Genomic DNA, 7,339 nt, shown 5'->3' with positions numbered 1-7,339 from the left:
TACTTATTTACAGTTGCAACGGATCTAAAAACGGGTACAAAGACGGTCAACGATTAAAAACGGTCAACAACGCTAGAAATTGTCAACAACGGCCGAGAAGGGGTCGAGGCGGATTTTGATCAACGTTGACTTGTAATATATATTTTAAACATAAACATAACTTCAAATTAAAGGCAAATATTTTAAATTAAACATAGATATTAGCCTTTAATTTTAATACTCATGTTTGATGTTTGAAATATATACAAAAAGTCAACATTTGTCAACATCCGTCTCGACCCCGTCTTGACCGTTGCGATGCTCTAAGGTCTCGACTGTCTCGACCCCGTCTTGCGTCTTTTACAACCCCTTCCTGAAGACTAGTCATCCAAGATTGTTGACAAAGTTGTCTTTGGTGGAGTCAAAATTTGCAACACTTTTAATTTTAGCCTTTAATTTTAATACTCATGTTTGATGTTTAAAATATATACAAAAAGTCAATATTTCTCAACATCCGTCTCGACCCCGTCTTGACCGTTGTGATGCTCTAAGGTCTCGACTGTCTCGACCTTGTCTTGCGTCTTTTGCAACCCCTTGCTGAAGACTAGTCATCCAAGATTGTTGACAAAGTTGTCTTTGGTGGAGTCAAAGTTTGCAACACTTTTAATTGGTCACTTCAACACGTAATAATGATTTGCGTTGTGTTTATTTTGCAATGTGGTATGTGTTGGAATAAGTTCATGTTCTCGAATCACCATTTGTACTTACGCTTAGGATTTTTGTGCCTGTTAATGAGCTTTGTAAAAGGCAACGAGATTATATATGGCTCGGTTGAAGAGACACATGATGAAATCATTCAATAAAAATGTCAACGAAGAACCCTACAATATAATAAACTTTTTTATCATTGAATGTCAACTATCATTGGCTAGAAGTTCAGAATTTCCTGTAGTCAATCACCCTGAAAAAAATTAAATTTATTTAAAAATTCCGTTGCCGGGACTTGAACCCGGGTCTCTCGGGTGAGAGCCGAGTATCCTAATCAACTAGACTACAACGGATTACACGTTGATTGTTTTCTTGGCTCCTATTAATTGAGTCAATAGCAAGCTTCAATTTATTGACGACTTGCTTATCAATTAGAGTCTAAATTGAATGTGCAGAATTTCAAACCCATGGAAATTTGATCCTACCATTTTCATAGTGACTCATGTTTTATTTTTTTAAAAAAAATTTCCTACTTGTTGGCCGCAGGTCCATTCGGAAGCAATCTCCTTATCCGTCGAATAGGGAGAGGGAGGACTTTCTCTACTTCTTGGAGTGTATCACTCTTGGTGGAGAAAGGAGAAGGATTGTCTACATCTCACATGCCCATACAAACGCATGTAGTATTGAATTTTGTTGTTATAATTGCCAGCGTGTAACATATTTGAAAGCATGTAGATTATACCATAATGTATCACCATATTCAATACATACATTACATACATATATAATTTATGCCAACTTATCACCATTTCCAACCACACTTTCATCACAAAATCATCATTTTCAACACCCAGACATAATTTCCACCACCTGTTGGTCACAATTTTACCATAATTTAATACAAGTACTAACTTTTGAACATACACAAAAAACACCAATGTTAAAAGATAAAACGCCAAGTTTAAAAGATTTGTGGTTAGCTACGCTAATAAAACCAACTGTTGCTATACGCACGCCTCTACAGGTAGTCCTTTTAACAAGTGCAATCGCCGATCAATAACAACTGTGCACCGAAAAATGCAGACATTTTGACAGAAGTGCAACCAAGAAAACCTTGGATAATCTAATATATCACAATCACAATATATAATATAATAAAATAATATAACACAATTCATTTTTCTAAAGATATATTTACATAACATATAATTTGTACTATCATCTCTTATACCCCATCAGCAATTCATTTTTCTAAAGATATATTTACATAACATTAGGGAAATGGTCAGCAATAGTCACAAGCTAACGTGGTTAAACTGCGTACAATTGAGTAAAAATACTCGCCCTCCATAAGTGGTAGACAAAACCTTAACCGTTTACCCGTTTACAAAGTGTCATTAATAACTCGCGAGCTTCCTAAGGATATGGAATCTTTTAAATTGACCGATGAAAACATAAAAAGAAACACAAAGTGCTATTGTAGGAGTAGAAGGCATTGACAAATTGGATGAACGTGATGAAAGCAATCGGTTAAAACTGGATACACTGCCTCGAATCTCGATACTGCACAGAGTAAAGCAGGTTCATCAACGTCGTGAGCACAATAACATTGATTTCACAAGAGATTCAAACGTGATAACGGATTATGCGTCTTATATATCAAACATGTTCTTGGGTTAATTGGCTAGGCGTAGTAGCAAATTTTACATCATTGGACTAAGAATTACCAGGTTATGCTGAAATGCCCCGTCCTAATCCATCTGGACGAAGTCTTCAACAGTTGGTCCCATTGCGAGGTTCTGACCTCTATATGCCATGAACAACTCCATGTAATATGAGCAAATGCACAGCGGAAGATTTCTTTCATACCTGAGAATAAACATGCTTTAAAGTGTCAACCAAAAGGTTGGTGAGTTCATAGGTTTATCATAAAACAATAAAATTCATCATTTTGATACACCACAAGATTTTCATTTCCAGTTCTCATAAATATACGTCCCACACATGGAGACAAAAAATCATTCATATGGATTGAACACCTGGTAACCGACATTCACAATATACATATAAGAATATCCCCATCATTCCGGGATCCTCCATCGGACATGATATAAATTTCGAAGTACTAAAGCATCCGGTACTTTGGATGGGGCTTGTTGGGCCCGATAGATCTATCTTTAGGATTCGCGTCAATTAGGGTGTATGTTCCCTAATTCTTAGATTACCAGACTTAATAAAAAGGGGCATATTCGATTTCGATAATTCAACCATATAATGTAGTTTCGATTACTTGTGTTTATTTCGTAAAACATTTATAAAAATTGCGCATGTATTCTCAGCTCAAAAATATAAAGGGTAAAAAGGCAAATGAAACTCACGCATATAAATATTGTAAAACAGTTAATAAAGCATTTGCATGTATTCTCAGCCCAAAAATGTAATGAGTAAAAAGGGCAAATGAAACTCACGCATATAAATTTTGTAAAACAGTTAATAAAGCATTTGCATGTATTCTCAGCCCAAAATGTATATAAAAAGGGAATAATGAAACTCACCTAATGTATTTTGTAGTAAAAATACATTTTACTATATTGAACAACTGAACAATGCAGGGTTGACCTCGGGTTCGCGAACCTATATCATTTGTATATATTAACACATATCACATTTAATCGACTAAGTTTATTTATATTAAATAATGTATTAAGATTAATATCTTTATATATATATAGGATTTTATTAAGATATGTTTTTTTATATAACTATTACTTTATTTGGTAAAATAATATTTATAATAGAAAGTTGTAATATTTTTATAAAAATAAGGATACTACTAATGATAATAATAATAAATAATAGTAGTGTTAGTAAAAATGATAATAATAATATATAAAATCTTGATAATGATAATAATAATAATAATAATAATAATAATAATAATAATAATAATAATAATAATAATAATAATAATAAAATAATAATTTTACTAATACTGCTAATCTTAATAAGATGACCAACTTTAATTAATAATAATGATAATGGTAATAATAATAACAAAAATAATAAATGTGCTACCTTAATGAAACAAGCTCCAAAAAGGAAAATTAATTGCCCATGGCCGGGCTCGAACCCAAGACCTCTTGTATAAGACAAACACCCCTAAACCATCCTTCTATCTTTGCTTTTCTAATTAACATTGTATACCATATATATTTAATCAGTTCCTTCGGCCCAAATAGAAAGGCAGCCCAACAACCAAATTAACTAAACCCAATAATAGTGCAGTCCAAAAATAGCCCGATGCATATGGAACTCTGTGGGTTTGTGGGTTCTTGTTTTCGTGGTTATGAGAAACAGAAACAAATCATCAACTTTATACATACCCATCCTAATCTCATGTACCATTATTCGAATATATCTCGTCATCATCATCATTCTAAACATCATCACCGAATACTATCATCATCATCAATATCAAACATCATTGCTAGTATTTATGAGGATGATCATCATCTTTTATACGTGTATATCATAAACTTAATAAAATCATACTAAGTTATCATCAACCTAATTGAAATGAGCGGGTGTGATGAATTTGGGCTCGATGGAAAATAGAATTTTTGGAACACAACCTGTTACCAACCTGGAATACAGCCTAATATAAAATGACTAGACTTGTTTTTACGACCAAATCATTATAATCCTAGTTTAATATGCAGTTCACAAGATAATAACAATTCTTTTAGATAAAAAGCAAACAAGGAAGCTGTCATCAACAACGTCTCATCTAACCCTTCGTATTCATCATAAAAAAAAAATCAACACGTCCCTATATGTGGTCCCTTACGGTCTGCCATGGATTATTATTCGTTTCCACTTGCAATTTAAATACTTGTTCTAATATTCTATGTTCTCAAGTGGACAAAAATCTCAAACAAAAGTGTGGTATAGTTTCGTTCAACCACTGCACTCTTTATTCATAATCATTATCTTATCTTTTCTCATATTCCCTGTAAACTAAACACTTTTATTTTCCATCATCTCCTCTCCATAACAAGATTTATTAGAAACGAAATCAAAGTAGCAGCACACCTGTTTGATATGTTTGGGTGTTATCCGAACAGGAAGTTAAATAAAGGGGTTTCATTGTGCTGGAAACGAAAACTATAAACAGAATAAAATGATCGTTGCAGCAGTAGTAGTAGAGACAGAAATAGTTGTAGCATACGGTTTTAGAGATGGTGATGGTTTGAACTAAACAGGAAAACGAAAAGAAGATAGCAGTTGTAGTAATAAAATATGATGTTTAAATGGGTTTCCTTGCTAAAGGTGATCATGGATGGTAATTGGTAGTGATTGTTCTCGGTTGTAAAAAGGAAGGAAGATAGCAGTAGCCCTTCGAATTAATTGTAGCAAAAGAGCTTTAAAGTGTTCTTGGGTTGTCGATGGTGGTGGTGATTTTGATTTGAAAAGAGTTGTGACTTGATAGGAAAACTGAGGCAGCAATAGTAGCATTAGCAGGTGGTTTTGGGTCTCGGTTTACAGAAAACTTGAAACAGCAATTTAGATGATGTGGGTGATAATCAAATGAGTGCTTGTGCTCGATAAGTAGAGATAAACAAGAAGAAGAAAAAAAATACAGGTGATGGTGAGTTTACCTTTCGAACAGAAACAGACATAATATGGAGTAATGTAAAGGTTAACAAAATATAGTTGCGGTTCTAAGGCGATTCTGTTGAATGGGTTTTGTTGTCGAACAAATTCATATAGCAACAGTCCTCGATGTGTTTCGTGGTATTGTTCAACAGAATAAAAAGGATAATTTGAGTGGTGGTTTGATTAGGAAAAGGTGGTGGTTTAACTATGGTTCTTGGTTGAATGTAATAAGAGTATAAAGTGGGTTTGCATCCGAGTTTCATCAAGTTTGTTTTGGTCGTCATAGAAGAAAGGAGAAAGGAAGAAATAATCAATTAGATTGGATTGTGGTGGTTGATTAAGTTGCATCTATGTATATGTATATAAATAAAAGTCTGTAAAGTGAGAATTGACATGTAACAATATTAACACTCGCTAAGTCAATTAGCCACAGTAATTGAATTAATAATACGAAATATCACGGATAGAAATGAAAAGTAAACCAATCTTTCAATCACATTATCAATCATCAAAAGTAATTTGTAACGAAGTGAATGTCTTAAACTTTTACAATAGTAATTATCAATCAATTTGTGAATCCAGTGAATTGTGAATGTAAATACATAATATAATAATATTTAAAAATTAAAACGTGCAATTAAATTAGTTAGTCGTCGCCTATTACGGACTAAATTTCGTACCTCTTCGTTAATCAGAGGCGGATAAGAATACTCCGAAAAAATCCCGAATTTTATATTAATTAACTTTATTCATTTTAGTCATTATAAAACGGTCAGTAATTTATTAAATAAAAATTACATACCAACGTTTATTTGTAACATCTCACAAATTAAACTTATTTTTAATATTAATCGAATAACAAATGAGTGTTATCGACGTTTACTAAATAATTTTGAAATCACAAAATATATATTCTGTATATTTTATTTATATATAAATAATATTTATTATATATTATCATTATTTTATGTATCTAATTCTAACAATTACAATACCTAATAATTCATATTATTATATACAAATATATATAAGCATATTTATTTACAAGTAATCGTATCGTGAGTCGTCGGACATAATCAAAGATTAAATGAATTCATGGAAACAGTTTAAATTTTAAGACTCAATATTACAGACTTTGCTTATCATGTCGAATTCATATTAAGATTAAGTTTAAATTTGGTCAGAAATTTCCGGGTCGTCACAGTACCTACCCGTTAAAGAAATTTCGTCCCGAAATTTGAGTGAGGTCGTCATGGTTAACAATAAAAATATTTTCATGACGAATATGAGTTGATAAATAGAGTTTTATCATTATTGAGTAATATGGATAAGATAATTCGATTACTCAAAGAGTACGAGTGAAGCTATCATTAAATAGTGAAATGAGAAAGACATGTTTCATCATAACTTTTGACTAGTCATGGTTGAATTCCAGAATTCAAGGGATTTAAAGAAAATCTTCGAAATCTGAAAGATTTGATTCTTTGGCGAATAAGGAAATTAAGATCTCTATAATTAAATACGGTGATCTACCTCGATTACTCTATCCGATATTTCCATTATAAATTAAGCTCTTCCGTTCCATTATTCTCACCATTCCTATACTTTCTTTTTCATACATCCAAAAGATTGTGAAAATGATTAATCCAATTCTAATCCTTTATGTTTTCCTAATTATCATTTCTGTCATCCTTCTTTTCAATCTTCCACCAGAAAAATTAGTTTACTTCTACTATTACATTGGAGTGATACTATTCTTAATTATACCGTGTCTTTATATTGTTATTCTTATTAATATCCACGATTTTCAATTTCTGCGTCGTTTTTGGGTTTTATATTTTCTCTTATATTTCAAAGTCCCTTCTTCTGTCTTCTATAATCATTGTCATCCATAGTTAATGCTTTCTCTTATTTGCTGCGATTTATACTCCAATTTCTATTTCGGAGCTTTGTCCCTTCGTTTCTTCTTCTTGCGATTAAGCACCGCTTGTAATGG

General features: G+C 32.1%; 1 non-coding gene across 1 annotated transcript; it reads right to left on the bottom strand.

The window, feature by feature from the left end:
- Window positions 1–967: 967 nt before the first annotated feature.
- On the bottom strand, window positions 968–1,040 carry TRNAE-CUC (transfer RNA glutamic acid (anticodon CUC)). Its single transcript has one exon. It is a non-coding gene; the product is annotated as a tRNA-Glu (tRNA).
- Window positions 1,041–7,339: the final 6,299 nt, after the last annotated feature.

Source organism: Rutidosis leptorrhynchoides, chromosome 4, assembly GCF_046630445.1.
Source record: "Rutidosis leptorrhynchoides isolate AG116_Rl617_1_P2 chromosome 4, CSIRO_AGI_Rlap_v1, whole genome shotgun sequence".
In the NCBI taxonomy this organism is placed as follows: Eukaryota; Viridiplantae; Streptophyta; class Magnoliopsida; order Asterales; family Asteraceae; genus Rutidosis; species Rutidosis leptorrhynchoides.
Note: the sequence above shows the minus strand (reverse complement) of the source record. Positions and strands in the feature narration are given on the sequence as shown.